We start from the raw sequence: 20,288 nt of genomic DNA, 5'->3' as shown, positions 1-20,288 counted from the left end.
TGGGATGAGGGACTTCAGGGTCCAGTCCCTGCCAGCCAAATCCACAGGGGCTGACTGACACATTCCCATCCTGCTGCCGATAGTCTGGAAGCAGAAAGTGCTCGTATCACTTGGCTGGATCATCCTCCCCCGCCATAGAGATCCTCCTCGGAGTCAAATTTAGGTCACCAGGCTACATTATGAAGAAGAAAATCACTCAGAATAAGTTAGATGACCTTAAGAAAGAGTGATCAAGATATACCCCTCCTCTCCATCTCTAAGGGAATACCCCACCAGCACCAAGAGGTGCCCCAAACAATCTGATACCCATGGAATCATTTGAGCAGGACCCAGGCCATGCCTTCAGATGCCTGTTATCCCAAGAGGAGGAGGAAGGCATTGGTCTGAGATAGATGTGCAACCATGGTCCATGTTGACACCCCTCTTCTACCTCGTAACCCCAGATGCCCTCTCTCTACAGGCTTTTATGTTTGAGAGTCTGTGTAAAACAAGCTCTATTTTAGTGAAAAGAAGACCTAAACTTTTAAACATATTAAGGAACAACAATCTTTACCATGAGCATTGCATCTTGTGATCTAGAATCTTAAAGAAACTCAGCCAGTTCTCAAAGAAAAAGCCCTTGAAGCTCTCTTCCGGCTGGCTTGAGAAGTTAATGTGAAGAGAGTTGAGGAAATTGTACACAATCATCTGAAAAAAAGCCTATTTATAAAACCACCCAAGATGCTGAGGGCAGGAGCTAGGTGGACCTTGTCAGTAGTACTTGGTGTTCTCCTGCTCCGTCATGTTTGTTCCTTGTCTGTTTCTTGCTGTTACACTTTTTGAGGATTCCTGTGTTGTGAGTTCAGACAACAATGCTTTGCAATAGGCTGGTAAGGATGATGATATGGAAGTGGACCATCCTGGGCGCGGTTCACAGTCTTGAAGTGCTGGGCTCGGTAGGATCTAAAACAGGAGGCCAGAGATGCCACTCTGAATGCTGTTTCCTTCATTCTTTTTGGAATTTCATTTTACTGGAATTATTACTTCAGCATTAATTTAGTGGCATTCGAGCAAAATATACTTTGCAGCTGGTAAGGACAGGTGACGTTTTGTCTATCTAGATTGATGATTATGAAGTGACTTCTTTTATGAAGCCTGTTGGAGGGGTTTTGCCTGTGGCCCCAAAGTGATGGCATGATTTTGATGAGCCAGGAGTGAGATAGTGGGAAGGGGTGGTGAAATGCAGAATGGGAAATGATTTCTTCCTGCATAGCTTAGTCACCTGCTCAACATCTGTGCCTCAAAACTACCTCAGAGTCAAGTGGCTCGTTATGTTCTGTCCCCTGCATACTTTGAAAGACACAGAAGCTGCCTCATGTACATAGATGCACATTGCTCTTCATCTCTGCAAACGCCCTGACTGCACCTAATGCTAGCTTGTAGCAACATGCCTGCAGATGCCACATATGAAGGATTTGGGGCTAGATTTTATAACTCAGTGACCCAAGTGATGCCAACTTTTGTAAAGAAGGGAGAAATATGTTTTAGAAAGGGGTTCATGTTGCTCTAAAAAAATATAGGGCAGTCTCCACTCAGATGGCCCTTTTGTATCATTTGAATTTAACTCTCACGATCATCCTCTATAAGATTCAGACAGGACAGGTTTTATTATTCTCATTGTACAAATGAGAAAACAGATGGGGCTAAGTGCCTATTCCAAATCACAGGACTAAGGGCTATGACCAAGGGTTGGGCCCTGGGCTCTCAATGTCCAAAGTATGCAGACTCTTTCCCAGGTAACTACATCCTAGCCAACCACTCCTAAACATATTCCTCAAGCGAGATGATTAGAGAGACAATTTGATTTACATACCTTGTAGGTATTTTTTTTGTTTGAGGTAAATACAAAAATTCAAAGACTTGAAAAGGAGAAATGCTTAGTGTCCCTGTAGACTTAAGCTAGCTATGTGCTTTAATTCTAATGAAGACTAATAAGAGCCTGAACTCAGCTTTGTTTGGTTTGGTTTCTTAAGAAATCGAACTCCACACTGAGCATTTGCCCAATAAGGTACAAGTGTATTGGTCACTGGTCAACTAAAAGCATCTTTATGGGACTGTGTGTGTCATAATGAGTTTCATCTTTGCACTTAAAATTTACAAATTTCATTGGAAGGGGAAAAAAGTCTTAATGCTAGAAAGTTCTTAAAATTTAGCCCAAAGCAGGAGCCCTTTCTGTCATGTTCCCAAGAGATGGCGTACACTTCCAGGCATGGGTGCTCTCTTTCCTGAGGCACCCCATCTGCCCTTGAACTATTCTGTTTATCCTGGTTCTTCCTCTGTTGACAAAAACAGGGCTGCTTCCTGCTCTCTGTGTCAGTCTTTCTGATATCAAACACTGCATGGGACTTAACATGTGAACTTTCAGTTTCATCCTGCTGATTTCCACACAACATTCCGAACTATAGAAGTAATTTTGAACTTCATTTAGTCACTAATGTTAACAGTTGTGCCATGCAGCTTTCAGTCATGTGTATATTTTAATATACATGGAAGAGTGACCTGGCAGATAGTGGATATTGACAACTGGTTAGGGAGTGGAGGGTCCAGACTAGTGCCACATGCCTCAGCAGCAGGGTCTGCAAACTTTCTCTGTCAAGGGCCAAGTAATATGTTAAACTTGGAGTACCAGACGGTCTCTGTTGCAACTACTCAACTGAATTCTGCCTTTGTAGCATGTCAACAGCCATCAGCCACTGGTACCAGCATGAGCATGGCTGCATTCCAGTGACATTTTATTTATGGACACTGAGATTTGAATTTTACATGTCATGAAATATGATTCTTTTGATTTTTTTTCAACCATTAAATATGTGAAAACCACTCTTAGCTCACAGGCCATATAAAAACAGGTGGTAGGCCAGATGTAGCCCACAGGCTGTAGTTTGCCAACCTCTGTCCCAGGGGTCTGGGTTTCTAGAGGGAGGTTGGGGGAAAATGACCTTTAATTGGCAAAGGGGAATATGTGGCGTATGAGAGAAAAATGCACCATGTTATGTGTGAGGGCTATGGGGAACAGTATTCTTAGATTTGCTGTTAGAGCAAGGAAGTCAAAGGAAAATTCTATGAAGAGATTGAGACTATATGGGACTTTGCTGATGGCTGATCATGAGTTCCCAGAGCACAGAGGCCGAAGATTGAGGCGTTGGAGAAGGGCAGGAGATAAGCCAGATTGAGGGGACATGTGGAGAGGAGGGGACTGTGTGATAAGTCCAGGGAAGGTTGGACTGTGCAGGCCAGGACTGGTCCCAGTGGTCCCTTCGGGCAGTGGTTCTTGACCAGGGATGATTTTGCCGCCTAGGAGACATCTAAACACATTTTTGGTTGTTATAGCTGGGACAGGGTGGTACTACTGGCATCTAGTGGATCGAGTCCAGGAATGCTGTTCTACTAAGTGCAGGATAGCCCCCTGCCAAACAAATAATTATCTGTTTTAAAATGTCAGTAGTGTTGAATCTGGGAAATTCTGCCTTAGGGGAAGGCGGATCGTTGGTTATATAATCCACATGATGCTGAGATAGTGTTTGGGCCGCTGGAAAGGGCAGTGTTCTTAGAAGCATTTGAAACTCTGCACCTACCGTAAATGTTCATGTGCATGGGTCAAAATTCACTCTTTTTCAGAGAATACAATCAGCTAAAACACAGATCTATAGAATATATTTCTAGCTTAAAGAAAATCCATTGGTATTTTACCAACACATGTCATGGAAACAGTATTTCTCAAAGGAGATAGGAATTGTCTTTCACAGCTGACGTTACTCTGGGCTACTACATGGTTTACAGCAGAGTCTTTTTTTGATTTTAAGTCCATTTAGCAAAGTTTTGCATTTCAAATTCTCAGGAAATATGCTTGAACACTTTTAGGGGACCAAAGCTTGACTGAATCTCATGTTACTCTCAGTAACTGAAATGCCAACATATCCAATTCTAATTGGCTTCACTCACATCCATCACTCCAAAAAATTGACATAATGGAATGTGACACCAGCATAAAACAACTTGGCAAGAGAGAACATGATTGTGTAAGAGAGGTGTGACAGTCTACAGCCAGGCTTCACGAACCTGTTCAGAGGAAGAGGAACCCAGCACGGTCTCACTAGAGATGTTCAAGTGGAGCCGAGGAATCAGCACTGAGAAGCAGCAGTGGGCATCTCTCCTCTTGGCTGCCAATATTTTCAACTGATGGTCAAGAAGGAAAAAAGTTATGTATAAGAATTGCTAATTTTTTTCCATGTAAGTTAAACTAGGGTTACAGAAAAATTGACTAATGTATGTTGCACAGAAGTCCTCATTCTAATAAATGCAAAGTGATAAGGATATATAAATGGGTCTTGTGGGAGTCAGGAGTTGTGACCAAGCCTTGAGCTTGTAGTCGGGAGCACAGCAGTCTGACCTACAGACATACTTGACCCTTGAGCAGCAGAGAGAAGATGTGGCCTGGCCTCAGCTGGTTCCAGGAGCAGGAGAGACCATGCTCAGGTGGGCTGCAGGCCAGGAGTACTGATGCGGCAGTGGAGAGCCCACTTGAGCTGCAGGGAGAAGTCTGGCGGGGGTTTGGTGTGGGGCAGGGTGCAGAGACCAGCACTGGAAGCTCAGCCTGCACCTGGCAGAGAGCACACCACTGCTCCTAAGAAGTGGGGAGCACTCAGTCTTCACAAATCCTCACCAGAGGGGTGTTTAGAATCGCTGTAGTCTTGGGCATAGGATGGAGGTATTGAAGCATGGGGGGGCAAGTTCAGAACCCGGCTCTCCCAAAATAGCTGTGTGTCAATTTATATATGGCCATTGGCTCATAGTAGTCACTGAATAAATAGCAACCCTTTATGTTTTTATTTATTTATTTATTTATTTTTAATGTATTTATTTATTTATTTATTTTGAGATGGAGTCTCGCTCCGTCATCCAGGTCCAGGTTAGAGGGCAGGGGCGCGATCTCGGCTCCCTGCCAGCTCCACCTCCCGGGTTCACGCCATTCTCCTGCCTCAGCCTCAGCCTCCTGAGTAGCTGGGACTACAGGCGCCCGCCACTACGCCCGGCTAATTTTTTGTATTTTTAGTAGAGACGGGATTTCACCGTGTTAGCCAGAATGGTCTCCATCTCTTGACCTCGTGACGCGCCCACCTCAGCCTCCCAAAGTGCTGGGATTGCAGGCGTGAGCCACCACGCCCGGCCTCTTTATATTTTTAAATAAAAATGATGGGATTTAAAGATGTGATGCCACCTATGTGATGTAAAATGAAGAGAGTTGTACCATATACTGCAAAGATGAATATGACAATAACAGCTACAACAACAGGTAGCCTTTATGGAGCACTTAATCATTTGCCAGGCATTACATTAAGTACTTCAAAGTGTATAAACTCCATTTTTGCTCTTACATCACGATATAAGTACTGTTATTACTGTGTGACAGGAGGGGAAGCTGAGGCACGGGGAGTTGAAGTACCATGCCCAAGGTCCCACAGCTAATATATGGTGGAGCGGGTTCTAGAGTTCAGGCGGTCTAACTCCAGAGTCCATGTCCTCACCATTCTCCTAAATAACCCTTATTTCTGTTATTCTGTGGAAATAAATATATGCTGAGTACTTGGCAATTAGCAAGCAATTAGTAAATGCACTAATTGCATTCACTATATATTATTGGATCTATATTTTTCATGTCAGTACATTAAAAATTATTGCTTAATGGTACATTAACAAATTATTGCCTAATGTTCCAATATATAGATATACCATAATGCCATGATGCTGTCATTCATTTTGCTGTGGCTTGGTTCCATTTTTTCCCTCATACCAAACTTGCTGTAAAGAACATACACACTGGTGCACATACACATGTTTGTGTATATATGTTAGCATTAGCATTCTTAGATTCTTAGAAGGAGAATTCTAGACTATGGACATTTACATTTTAAATATTGATATTGCCTTATTGCTCTCCACAAAGGCTGTATGGGGTTTACTATCCATCAGCATATGACTCGCCATTTTCCCACACTATCACTTAATGTTAGGAGATTTTCAGAATTTTTATAGTACTGAAAAGTGAAATGTGCCTCAGCATTGTAATTTGCATTTTTTGTTACTACTGAGGCTGTACAACTTTAATTGCTTCATTAGCTATTAACATTTCATTTTCTTAGTGTTGCCTGTAAATATTCTTTGCTCATTTGTCTCCTGGTTTGCCTATTTTAATTGACCTACAACCAGTCTTTATTTTTAATATGGAAACCTTCAGATTCAAAAGTAGAATATAAGTATTCTTTATGCATTTTAGAATTAATATTTTGACCATTTTTTCTGTCTCTCAAATGTCTTTTAGCTGAATTTCTGGTACCTCTCATCATCTGCACTAAATATATTTGTTATGGTGTCCAGTTTGTGAGTCCTGTCCCATGTGGCTTTTAGGCATCATGCTTGCTCAGCAATGTGTGTCCTCTTTTTAACTGTAGCCTCTGCATTGTCCTGGGAAGATGCTATGCTATTCTTCCTTCAGTGCCTAGGAGGTAAGCAATGGAAGAGATAGGGATGGAGCCAGTGTTAGCAGTGGCGAATCTGTACCGGTCTGCATCAACTCAATTTTTGCCTCCTCGAAAGAAAGAATTTGTCTGAGGGGCAAAAGACAGAGTGAGAGACCAAGACACGTTTTTGAGCAGGAGTGAGAGTTTATTAAAAAGCTTTAGAACAGGAACAAAGGAAAGTAAAATACACTTGGAAGAGGGCCAAGCAGGCGCCTTAAGAGATCCAGGTGCACTCTTTGGCCTTTGACTTGGGGTTTTATACATTGACGTGGTTCCAGGGTTTGTGTCTCTTCTCCCCTGATTCTGCCCTTGGAGTGGGCTGTCTGCATGCGCAGTGCCCTGCTGGCACTTGGGAGGGGCTGCATGTGCACTGTGTTTACTGAAACTGTGTGCATGCTCACTTGAGGCGTTTTCCCCTTATTTTCCAGTGTTCCTAGAGGTCCTAGAGGAAGGTCATATACCAGTTAAACTCTGCCATTTTGCCTCTTAGTGTATGTGCTTGAGCCCAATCACCCAACTCCTGAGATCTTAACAGGAAGCTGCTGATCACTGACTTTCTGTCTCTTAGGAGACTGCCTTTCCCTGGCACCAGCTGTGACCAATTATTATTTTAAAGAGACAGTTTAACAACTGCCAGACCATCAGTTGATGGTCACCTGACATTCCTGGAGTGGGGGGACACTCTCCTTCCCTAGTCATATCTGCCTAACTACCTACTCTAACATCAGCATTTTTGGAGGATTAAGTTTGTGTTGGCTATTGGACTAAACAATTTTACATGTGTTGTAAATTCCATGAACAAGGTAGGAGTATCGTCCCCATTTTACAGATGAGGAAACCGAGACACAGATTAAGGAGCTTGTCCTCAGATTACAGAGGCTCTGCTGGGTTGGGACTCAGGCAGTCAGGTTCCATAGCCTGCACTCAAAACCTAACATACCTGAAACTACTTTCTGAGTCTATAGAATGTGTTCAGTAATGAGAATGTTTTATCTTTTGAGGACGAGTTAGATTTGTTGAGAAAGCGAAAAATCACTTGGCAATTGTTTTATTGGAACTTGGTAATGTTAGCGAGCTGTATTGTTTTTTAGTCACTGTTTGATTTTGATCCCGAAATCATACTTAATGATTTCTTGTTTTTCTTGTGAATGGACACTGAAGACATTTTATAGAGGGGACTTCTGAAAATGTACAGAGCAATAGCTGCAACACTGGAACTAGGCTTTCCAGTTAGTCATGAGTAACCACTACCTTGGCGATGGAGTAAGGGAAGATATGGAGAACGGAACTCATACTTAAAAGGGAGCCACAGTTAACTATCAATTATCAGGAGGCTGTGGAGGAGCAGAGACCTAAGCCATCCTCACTTTTTGAGGGCTCATAGCTGATGCATACCAATTAGTGGCCTAGCAGGTGGTAGGATGCGGGTAGCCAAGCCTTGGGGCTATGCCTCTGGGGTGAGAGCTGGAGGGAGGCAATTGGAGGGGTGTTGTTTTCTGTTTTCCTGCAGGAGTGAAGAAGAGTTTTGGCATCTCTCCACCAACCACAGGAAGTAGTGGGCAAATCGGGGAGCCTAATTATGGAATTGTGCTGGGGGGTGAGCTCATCTTCCCATGTTTTGACAGGAAGAAGACGTGTTTACATGCCTAAGTTTTAGGGCAGCACAGTTTCCCATGCTTTGTCCACAAAACTTCATTGCCAGGATTAGAGAATTCATCCTGGGTCTACAGTAGAATAGCAGAATAGTAGAGCAGCCCTATCTCTTTCTTGGAAGCAGTTGGCAATGAGCAATCTATTTGCAAACAAAAGACATACTATGAGATGAGGTGTTATACAACGTTAATCTACAAAATCTGCAGCGCAGGTGACCTGCTCAGCCCTGGCTCCTGGAGGAAGGCTGGCTGTGTGCAGTGAAGGAGCAGCAGGTGAGGTGGGGGAGGGCATAGGCGTGGTTGTGTGTAAACTCAGGATGATGGTGCCTGTACTCCTTAATACGGTGGTGGGAGGGTTAACACAAATATGTGCTTTGCCCAGTGCTGTTATTATCATCAATCCATGCCCTGGAGCATTCACGGATATTACTCTGTTAAAGAAGATAATTGTTAAATGAATATGGACATGAACTGGAGAAAATATTTTGTGCACCCGCATAAACATGCTAGAGGATTTCACAACAACCAGATTAGCAACCACTGGTACCATGAGTGGCAAGTAGCTACTTGGGAAGATTTATCTGATGGTAAGTGACTTGTTATAAATGGGATTCACTGACAAGGGTGGTGACCTCCTGACAAAAGTATGATTGGAATACAGCCAGTGATTCAGCAGTGTCCAAGAGATTCATGCCGAGTGTTCAATAGCAAAGGGTGGCCTGGAGAGAAGAGGTCTGGGAAGGCTGGGAGTGTGGGCTTGGAAATGGGAAAAACTGTACTGAATAAAGGCAGAGGCACTGGGGCATGAGGAAGAAGTTACTTTGCAATGCTCCCAATATCTGGGGAAGGATTGGTTTCTCAAATATTCACTGTGACCAGATTGCAAATTTCTTGTGGGTTTGAACTTTCCTGAATTGAATCTGAGGATCTTTCTAGGTTCTGAAGAAATTGGCAAAATTTTATCCTTAAGGCCAAGTGGAGCTGCTGATGAATTTCAAATGATTAAGTGAAAATCAGTGTAGTGTTTCTGCAGGAGCATTCTGGGCACAGTGTGGGGAGCTCACTGGGGGAGAGCAGGCTGCACAAGGAGATTGGTGCAGGGCTTTTGCTGGTCAGGAAGGAGTGGAGGGGGCCTGACTGAAGCAGGGGCAGAGAGAAGGGAAAGTACAGGGAAATGATGAGAGTGCAGGAGGCTGTGGTTTGTAGGACAGTGACTAGATTCCATGGTGACAAAGACAAAGAGGCTTGAGGTGATTCTCCGGCAATCAGTAACCCAGGCCAGTCAGTAAGCTCTGGGATGTATCTATGGGTCAGGCAGGTGGAAATTCCCATAGTCAGTTGGATAGGCACTTCTGGAACTCCAGTACCTGTAGGATGGTTGAAGCTCTGGTTTAGAGGCCCTAACCCAGGAAAAATAAACTGCGTGAGCAGAGAAGTGGTAGGGAACACCTGCAAGAGAATGTACAGAACTTTCATCTCATGAAATGAAGAAACAGACCATCACCCATATTTCAAGTCAATGAACCTTGACTCAGTTATCATCAAGTGTGACTGTTTCTCAGGCTAGAGTGAACTTAGGTGGTATGAGGGCTCTGGAAGAAACAAGCTATTTACTTTGGGAATGGAGGTGAACATACCTCAGACAGAAATGTTCAAGTTTCTAGTTGAATGTTTTACTTGCTTTGGGAATTTTCTTTTAGTGCCAAGCTTCCCTTTGACCTGTCCAAACCCCACATCTCCTGTAATATGCACCTTCTCATCTGTGTTTTGAATGTTCACAGCACTTTCTAAGGCTTGATTTTTGCTGGCAGTCCACACAGGCATTGGTGTGCATCATCCAGCTAGAGAATAAGCATCTATCTCTACATAGCCCTCTGCAACTCCCAGGATCCCTTTGGAGATGGAGCAGAGGCTATCTAAGGAGTACTAAGCTGGGTTGATCAAATCCAGCCATGGAAAGAGAAATGAGATTATTTTTGCTTGATAAGAGCCTGTGGAGGCAGCCTGGTGGTAACTCTTCATTGATGAAGGTTGAACAAATAGGGAAATGAAACCCTGAACATGTAGGTTGAAGAGGCCATATTTGACAGCCAGAAAGTCCATCTGGGCAGAGGTGATGCTGGTGTGAATCATTTTGTAAGGGAGTCTTCTGGGAATAGGCTTTGGAAATTGAAGAAGGCCCAGTTAGAGAGACCTGGAGAAGATCGTGCTTGTCCCCAGCTTGTACTTAGTGGGCTGATGGTGATGACAGAAGCATCACATTCATGTTGAAAAAATATTTATTGTTTCTAAATGAGGTAATTTTTATGTTTCAGAGACTAATTGGAATTAACACAGGCTGTAATCATGATCCAAATATGTCTCGTGGTTCCCCTATATCATGGTTTCATCAGTTTCCTAGTGGGAATGGGGCTTTGGTGAGATGGGCAGGGAGAGTGACAGGACAAGAGATGAGAACTAGTGGACATCCTGTGCACACGAATATCATCAGACGAGCTGATGGTGTTCAGGAAGTAATCTAAAGATGGAAGGATTAATGACTTCTTCCAGTCCTTAAAGAGAAGAGGCATTTTTTTTTCCAGCCACAAAGCATTTATCATAGACAGAGGTAGCACAGTAGAGTGGTTAGAAGCATGAACACTGGAGCTGGACTTCCTAGGTTCAATTCTGGCTTACTAGCTGTGATCCTGGCAAATTTCTGAACCTCCCTGTGCCTCAGCTCCTCATCTGTGGATGGGGATATTCATAGTCCCTACCTCAGAGGTTCCTGTGAGTACTGAAGGAGGGAACCATATGAACTGCTTAGCATAAGTACACCTGGCACAGAGGTTGTTAAGTAAATAGAATAAGTGAGTGACTACAGCCATCCCAAGGAAAGCCTGCGTTCCCCAGAGAGATCCTTGGGAGGCAGAGAAAGACAAAGGATAGGGAAGCCAGTTCCTGGCCCTCAGAAAGTGCCCTGCAGAGGCCGGGCATGGTGGGTCACGCCTGTAATCTCAACACTTCGGGAGGTCAAGGCAGGTGAACCACTTGAGCCTAGGAGTTCAAGACCAGCATGGGCAACATGGCAAAACATCATCTCTCTACAAAACAAAAACAGAAACAAAAATTAGCCAGGCATGATGGTGCGCACCTGTAGTCCCAGATACTTGGGAGGCTGAGGTGGGAGGATTGCTTGATCCTGGGAGGCAGAGGTCACAGTGAGCCAAGATTGCACCACTGCACTCCAGCCTGGGTGACAGAGTGAGTGTCTCAAGAAACAAAAAAGCAAAACAAAAAGCAAAGAAAAAATGGAAGTGCCCTGCAGAACTCAAGAAAGCCTGGGCACATTTGGGATGATTCTCTGTAGCCGAAATGCCTTTGATTGTCCCGAGAGAGCATACTTCCCGAAGACATGATAGCTCAGTGAGGAATCTAGAGACTATTATATCACACTTCACGAGTACTCAATTGCAGTATCCACATGGCCCCAGAGAAATAATTTCATTCCTGAGGTTTTTTTTTTCCCCCCCTCCCCCCAGCCATGTGGTTCTGGTTTTATAAACATGAGATTAAAAACTGACTAGAGATGAGCCCTCATAAGGAAGTGGCCAGTCAGGGCTTGTGGGGTGCAGGTATTTGTCTCCCAGGGATCCTTGGATGGAGCAGGGATGGTGGGGTAAGGCATGTCACGACTGCATGCATGTGTGCAGGCCTTCCGGTATGAAATACATACTGAATTACCAGACTTCAGAAGCTATTTTTTCTTTTTCTGTATATTTTTGCATCCGTAACAAGCTTTGCAAAACTGCCTTCCAAATGGAGGGTCAAATAATTTTGATCATGAAATCAGGAAAAAACAACTATGAAGTACCTTGAACTGTACCTTTGTTTTTCTTTGCATTTATGGACTTGGGTCCACATCCACGATAGCTCATATCTATAAGTAAACGAGCAGGCCACCAGCTCTCCAGAAGAGAAGCCCCCAATACGAGGTGTGTTATTTCAGAGTAGCCTTACCTGAAAAGACTCCTTCGTCAGTAGTGACATCTTATGACCTTTGATATTATAGTTACTGATTTTGTTGAGACAGGAATACTGTCTTCTGGGACTAAAGGAACAAAATCATATTCATGTATTCATCTAACTCCTATTTCTTTTTTGTGTTTGTTTGTTTTGTTTTTTTTTTTTTTTTTTTTTTTTTTTTTTTTTTTTTTGAGACAGTCTTCCCCTGTAACCCAGGCTGGAGTGCAGTGGCACAATCTCAGCTCACTGCAACCTCTGCCTCCTGGGTTCAAGTGAGCACATCCAGCTAATTTTTGTATTTTTAGTAGAGATGGGATTTTACCACGTTGTCCAGGCTGGTCTTTAACTCTTGACCTCATGTGACCCTCTTGCCTCAGCCTCCCAAAGTGCTAGGATTACAGGTGTGAGCCACCACACCAGACCCCAACTTCTATTTCCTTGTGCCTCCCATGTTCTTGGATCTGAGAATACAGTGGTGAACATGAACCTTACAAAACATACAGTTTCATAAGACAGAGTGCAAATATTATAGCAAGTAAATATGAGTAGCTTTGGAAGAGGGCTTTTGAAGCGAGCCAACAGGGCCATGTGGCAGAGGGTTACAGGAATATAAGAATATATCCTTGAGGAGGCCTTCCAGAAGTGCACAAGGATGTGGACAGGAAGAGGCGTTACTGCATCCCTGTGGTACAGCGTGGTGAACAATTGGGGACTAGCTAGGTCAGTAAAACATCTATTACTTTTGGATGATTTATGTGGTAGATGCCACCAGCAGGTAGAAGAAATGCACAATACCAATACCAGAAGTGCTAATATAGTTGTCAAATCATTTGCTGTGTAAAAAGATTGTAGAATAATATGGTTTTTTTTAAATCTAGAAGTTTACCCACCAAATGTATAACAGTGGTTATTTCTGGTCAAAGGGGGCTTAACTGTTATCAGTAGTAGTATAAGCATACTTCCTTTCTCAAAGGGAGTATGAATTCCTGTAAGTAAATATTCATTAAAATAACAAAAACTCTTTAGAAAAGAGAAAAGTGTGATGGGGCTGATCCAGAAAACCTCCTCATGCATTTAGGTTGAGTCCCAAAGGATGAGAAGAGTCAGAGAAGAGCTCCCCAGGCCAAGGGTGTGCCATGTACAGTGGCAAAGGGAGAAAAGGGCTTGGTATAGCTGGGTATCTAATAGGCATCTCGGGAGGTGAGGCTGTAGTGTATGGCTGGAGACAGGTGGCACAGGGTGGAGATGAGGTTGCACGGTGAGCAGACCAGGTCCTGCAGGGCCTGGGAAACCACAGCACAGAGTCCAGTTATTAGCATGTGAGGCTCGGTTGTACCCATCTGAAAAGCTGCCTGTCTGCCTGCCTGCCGGCCTGGTGGGGATAGGATAGGAGGCGAGGAAGGGTGGCAGCAGGGACATGGGTCATGGCTATTCATGCCAAGCTACTGTGAGAAACATTGATAACTTAGGCCAGGGTAGTCTCAACCCTGCCAGGCATCTAAAATAACCCATGTTCAGGTTCTACCGCAGAACAGTTGAATGCAGTTTCTGAAAGGAGGGCCTGACCATTCACATTTTAAAAGAATATGCCTTAAGGATGCGAATCTCTAGGCTGGAGGTTGCCAGTGGTTGGAGAGGCATGAAGCGTTGAGGCATGCATTAGAGAGAGTGTCAGTCGCCCCCATTGCTGGACCTCCCAAGGTCACCCTCAACAGCCTTGAGCTTGTCCTGGTTTAGGAGGGTGGTCTCTTTCCATATGTGAAAAACACACATGAGATTAGTCATTGTACAACTTCTGGAAGTGACAAAACATGTCTCATGTCCACACAATTGGATTGTTTAGTCATAGCAGCCAGAACTGGAGTCTTCCATTCCAGTGTATTTCCCTTCATTTTAAGAGTGAAATAAGACCTGGATCCACAAAGGTCTCAGGACAGATTCAAACCAGACCCTGAGCAGGGCTGTTGTTTTGCCTCTGAAGGCTGCCTTCCTGAAATCTCAGGAGGGGACTATGCTTAGTTCCTGCTCTTTCCAAAGTTCTTAGAAAAATGCAGCCTACCTTCATCCTAGTTTCTCTGTCAACTTCTGCTCTGTCAACTTCTGAGGGACATTTAAAGCAATGAATATCTGTGGTTTAGAATAAAGTTTTTTTTTTTTTAAACACAAAATCAAGGTATACACAGAAACTGCTGAGAAGCCTCATAGTCTGTAGTTATCACTAGATTCATTTGTTTTACACTTGAATGAATCTGTAACCCCAGTTACTAATTGAGTTTTTTTTTCTGTTGATGTTTGTATTCTGCAGACTTGAATTCCATTATGTTAAACTACTCCATGTTTCAGCAGAAATAATATGCTTGACCCTTTAATATTTATTTGATTCTAAAACAAAATAGCAAAATAATGGCTTATGTATTAAGGTACTAGCCCATAGTCCAGCTTCTTGGGTATGTTTGGGATCCATGAGCTATACTTTATACTCCTCCTAAACTTTGCATGCTACAGGGACAATAAATTCTTTCCTGTCTAACTTTGGGTTCTCACCATGGAAACATCGGAGCAACAGCTGGGCTCTGTTAGATGTCTTTTCATTCTCTTGGCTGGTAAAAATCTTTTGCAGAAACTTTTTTAAAAACTTGATGGCTAACAAAACTCTACTTTTAAGTGAAATCACTGATTCAAGCTGGCCAGGTATTTGTCTTAACTGAGTACGATTGCTAATTAGAAGTTTTCAAATGTTACCTTGGGCCCTTAGTGACCTAGAAACAGCCTTAAAGTTAGCAAAGTGTGAGTCACTGTGAGGCCAAGATCAAACTGCAATTTAAGGATTCAGTAACACAGAAGGCTGCAGACCAAGACCAGAGGGCCACGTTCTTTACCAAAAATGTAGCAAAATATTTCTATGAATATCTTATATGCCCTATGCATTTTATGGAACTAAATGGGACAGTTTAAATGTCTGCATTTTATCTAAACCTTAAGACAGCTTTTTGACTAGTTGCCACAAATGGGTCATAAGACACTGCTCCTCCAGGCTTTCAGGACAACTAGGCAAGTCTAGGGTGACTGGGCTCTGGGCTGATCTTCTGGGAGCCGTACATAGCCTTGTCCAGTACAAGGTGTTATTTTTCTCTGTGCTGTGTGAAAGAAGGATTGACAGGCACAGTTCAGGAGACTGTTGCTTAGAAGGAACCGTGCAATGATGAAAACAGTTTAGATTCTGCTTTAGTTTCATGGGGTAGCCTGGCATGGCATAAAGGAGTCTGGCCTGGATGTTAGGAGATCAGAGTTCTTACTGGCAACTTGTTTGATCTTGCCCTCTCTAGACCCCATCCTTCATCTCTGCAACATGGGGAGATCTCTGAGGTCATCTGCAAGTAATTGTCAGTCTTACCCTTGGATCATCCATAGCAAGAGCCTCTGTGCTGAATGCTGTGCAGGTCCTCAGGGCCATGGAACTGCAGCAGGCAGCAAATACTTATTGGATGTCTCTCGGAGCCAGGGCTCTGGGCGGGGTCTCCTGGAGAAACAGAGCAGGAAAAGTAACTCTACTCAGGAAGAATGGCTCTTGCAAGGACTCCAAGAATGAAATGCCCTTGGTGTTCAGTGGAAGCTTGACATATCAGTAGACTGTGTAAGACTGGGTTGGAAGGTTCACAAAGGGAGAATGGAAGATGAAGTTGGAGAGGTGATAAGGGATTAGAGATTAGCGAGGCAAATTAGACTTGATCCTAGGTCAGTTGACATGTTTCACAAGGGAATGTCATGTGCAGAATTCCATCTTGTCCCTTACTCAGGTCCTCTTTGGCTTTAAACAGCCAAGTTTTGCTTCAACAGCATGGTAGAATCTTTTCGAGTAACTTGAGCCCCATGGGTTGAATACTTCCTGCTACAGTGAGTTTTTAGTGTCTCTTCCGTCACTGGTCTGTAATCTGAGGGTGGGGACTTCGTTTAGCTACTGCACCCCAGCATCTTTGCACATAAGTGCTCAATAAAGTTTGTTAAGCCAGGCGCAGTGGCTTGTGTCTGTAATCCCAGCACTTTGGGAGGCTGAGGCGGGTGGATCACTTGAGGTCAGGAGTTCGAGACCAGCCTGGCCAACATGGTGAAACCCTGTCTCTACTAAAATTACAAAAATTACCTGAGTGTGGTGGTGTATGCCTGTTATCCCAGCTACTGAGGCTGAGGCAGGAGAATTGCTTCAACTCGGGGGGCGCAGGGGGGTGGAGGTTGCTGTGAACCAAGATCGCACCACTGCACTCCGGCCTGAGTAACGTAGCAAAACTCAGTCTCAAAAAAAAAAAAAAAAAAAAAAAAAAGTTAAATAGAAGGAGATAAAGCCCTTGCCGCATAATTACACTGCCTCTTTAGTAAACTAATGCAGGAACAGAAAACCAAATACTGCATCTTCTCACTTATAAATGGGAGCTAAATGATGAGAACACATGGACACATAGAGGGGAACAACAGATACTAGGACCTACCTGAGGGCAAAGGATGGGAGGAGCGAGAGGAAGAGGAAAAAAATAACTATTGGATACTAGGCATAGTACCTGGGTGAAGAAATCTGTATAACCCTTGGGATGTAGTTTACCTATATAACACTCATACATATGTGTCCCTGAACCTAAAATAAAAGTTTAAAAAAACTGTTTCATTACATATTTTAAAAATCCTAATTGTACAGAGTTGGGTTAATTATAATCCTTGGTTCATGACACATTGTCATCACTGGTCTGTGCATGACTATCTTCTGGTTTATTTTATATAATATTTATGAATATAATAGAACATCAAGGAGACTATGACTTAACTTAAAAAGCAAGGTGTTACTTCTAAGTTCCATCTCTGTGCTTCCCACTCTCCCATCCCTAGGCCTGAGTAACCAACACTTAAATATGTGTTTATCACTGTCTTATGGGGTTTTATTGTGGGTTTTTTTTTTCAGTATTTTTTTTTACTTTTTTCCCTCTACTTCAATGGTTGTATTTTTTAAGTATTATTACACACATATGACACATTATATAATTCTCATTTTCTGCACTTCGTTGTAAATGTATGTTCTTTCTTGGACTTGTTTTGGTCACTCAGCGTTATGTTTCTGGTGGTCGTCCATATTGTCATGTGAAGCTGGCAATATGGATTTTCACTGCCTGGAATTTACCACAATCTTTATGTATTTTTGCCCTTTGGTGGGCATTTGGGTCATTTCCCCAGCTTTTGACAATTACAGATAGTGCTGCCGAGAACATTCTTGGACTCTCATCCTAGTACACTGGTGCTTCAGTATCCCTAGGGAAGGTTTCTCAACCTGAGCACTGTTGACGTTTTGAACTGAATAATTCTTTGTCGTGGGGGCTATTCTGTGCATTGTGGGATGTTTTACAGCATACTTGTGTCAGCCCACTAGATGGCGATAGTACTCCCTGCCCTCCACTCCTGTTGTGACAACTAAAAATGTCTCCAGATATTGACAAATGTCCCCTGGGGGTGGGGGCAGAATAACCCTGGTTCAGAATCACTGCCCTAGGCTATAGCAATGCCACTTTTAGGTCATGATATTTTTAATTTTACAAGATAGTGTTAATTATTTTGCCACGTTATACCTAGATATCCTCGTATCAACAATATATGAGTGAGTTGACTTGCATTCTTTTCATCTCTTGGTATCATTAGACTTCTAATTTTACCAAGTAGATAGAAAATGGTATCTCATTGTGGCCTTAATTTATAGTGCCCTGATTGATAATCAGGATAAAATACCTCTTCATACAAGTTTGTTGGCTGTGTTCATGTATTTCATTCATTTTATAGTTGTGCTTTTGAAGTTTAAAATATATTTTCATATATTCTTGATTTGAGTTTGTCTATTAGATATATTGCAAATGTCTGCTCCCAGTGTATTGCTCAACTTTTCCTCATTCTGATTGCTTTGGTCTTAGAACATACTTTAACATTATTTTGAATGTTTGTATTGTGTTTCTGAAAGAGCTCAGCAACATTCATTTTCCTTTTGGTGTTTCGAAGCCTGAGAAACATGACCCATTAGCCTGAGACTCAAATCCAAGACATTAAATTGGCTTTATTGGAAACTAGGCCCCGAAGAACTGGTCAGGCTACAGGCCTCTGGGTTGCTTTTCCAACTTGAAAAGGTGACCTCAAATCTGGGACTGTTTGCGGTGAAAAGGAAAATACCTAATGGATTTGGAACAGGCCTGTGCCCCGGAGTAACTCCTTATCAATCACAAGCAAAAGACCTGTGGAGGTATTGGAAAGCCAAAGGCCACACACCCAGAATTCCTTAGCACAATATGAACACAATTAAGTTATCCTTTATAAGAAAATCTAGCTTGAGAAAAAGCAAAGTTGTCAGAATTATTCAGTCTTAAATATTATTAGCATAAAAATCATTTCATTTGACTGATTTTATCATAGACTGGAACTAAATAAAATCAAGCCTCGAAAGTCCTGTGCCTCAAGAGAGAGTATTTCCTTCTCCATCCCTTTGCATTATAGGCAAGGCCAGTGCTCTGGTCACAGGGCATCCTGGATGTGGGCCCTCCAAGTGGGTCATTGTGCTGTTCACCCTTGGTTCTGCCCTGCCACTTGTGATAGCAAAGCTACAACACACACATCATATGAAAATTTCTTGTGGGATCTGAGGATGTTGAACCCAAAGAGAAGACAGCTTGGGATGTAGGTTCAGATAGCTGTCTTTAAATATCTGTGAGACAGCCGTTGGAAAAAGAGATGGATCAAAAAGACAAAGTGCTTTTACATATTAATGCATTCCTCCTAGGAGATAGGTACTGTTGCTCCCCCATGTAGGGATGAGTAAAGTGGGGTCCAAGGTCACAGGGCTCAAAAGTGCTGAAACTGAAGACCAGACCCAGGCAATCTGGCTCCAGAACGTCTCCATCTCTACCTGGGAGAGTAAATGGAATCAAGGAATTTTGGAGGGAGGGGCTCAGTGTTTTGTTTTAAAGAGGAGAGGCCCATGGGTTGGCAAGGCGGAGGGTGTTCTGTGTGGACCAGAAGTAATAACACCTGCAAAATCCTGATCAAGCTGAGGGAAGGTGGCCTCATGATGGAGGTTGTAGGTATAGTTTGGTGGCTGTGGGAGCAGATGGAGGAAAAGAAGTCTGAGGCTGGTGGGGGGTGGTGTATGAGGGTGTACTATGCCAAGCACAGAAGGATAGCTAGTCCAGGCATAGTGGCTCATGCCTGTAATCCCAGGGCTTTGGGAGGCTGAAGTGGGTGGATCACTTGAGGTGAGGAGTTTGAGACCAGCCTGGCAAACATGGTAAAAACTCATCTCTACTAAAAATACAAAAATTATCCAGCCACGGTGGCATATGCCTGTAGTCCCATTTACTCATGAGGCACGAGCATCACTTGAACTCAGGAGGCAGAGGCTGCAGTGAGCCGAGATGGCAAGATCGCACCACTGCATCTTAGCCTGGGTAACAGAGTGAGACTCGGTCTCAAAAAAAAAAAAGAAGGATGGCTTAGATGTGCTTGTTTGTGGCTTCTGCTGTGACAGAAGGGATGCTATCTCACTACTCTCTTTGTTTCTGTTAGAGTCACCCCGAGTCCAGATCCATCTCTCCCTTCTTAGTTACATAACTCTCAATCCCTCTACCTACCTCTTTGTAAGGCCTGCATAACCTTGATTTCAAAATCTGACAAGCACATTATGGAAAGGGGAATCACAGATCAATCTCTTTCTAAAATAGGTGGTAAAAAAAAAAAGAAAATCTTAAATTATTAAGAAATAGAATCTAGCTGTATATAAAAAGATAATACATTACAACAAAATGTATTTTTTTTTTTTTTTTTTTTTTTGAGACAGAGCCTCGCTGTGTCGCCCAGGTTGGAGTACAGTGGCCGGATCTTAGCTCACTGCAAGCTCCGCCTCCTGGGTTTACGCCATTCTCCAGCCTCAGCCTCCCGAGTAGCTGGGACTACAGGCGCCCGCCACCTCGCCCGGCTAGTTTTTTGTATTTTTTAGTAGAGACGGGGTTTCACCATGTTAGCCAGGATGGTCTCGATCTCCTGACCTCGTGATCCGCCC

General features: G+C 43.2%; 3 protein-coding genes across 9 annotated transcripts in view; 2 read left to right on the top strand and 1 right to left on the bottom strand.

Annotated features, from left to right (window-relative positions):
* The window catches only part of KIAA1328 (KIAA1328 ortholog), a 912,897-nt gene that overhangs the window by 297,318 nt on the left and 595,291 nt on the right, over positions 1–20,288 (top strand). The window lies entirely within an intron of this gene.
* FHOD3 (formin homology 2 domain containing 3) overlaps positions 1–20,288 on the top strand; it is a 490,096-nt gene that overhangs the window by 335,195 nt on the left and 134,613 nt on the right. The gene's annotated exons all lie outside the window — the stretch shown is intronic.
* RPRD1A (regulation of nuclear pre-mRNA domain containing 1A) overlaps positions 1–20,288 on the bottom strand; it is a 711,886-nt gene that overhangs the window by 601,756 nt on the left and 89,842 nt on the right. The window lies entirely within an intron of this gene.

The sequence above is a fragment of the Macaca thibetana genome, chromosome 18, assembly GCF_024542745.1.
Source record: "Macaca thibetana thibetana isolate TM-01 chromosome 18, ASM2454274v1, whole genome shotgun sequence".
Classification (NCBI taxonomy): Eukaryota; Metazoa; Chordata; class Mammalia; order Primates; family Cercopithecidae; genus Macaca; species Macaca thibetana.
This window is presented reverse-complemented; position numbering and strand designations above follow the sequence as displayed.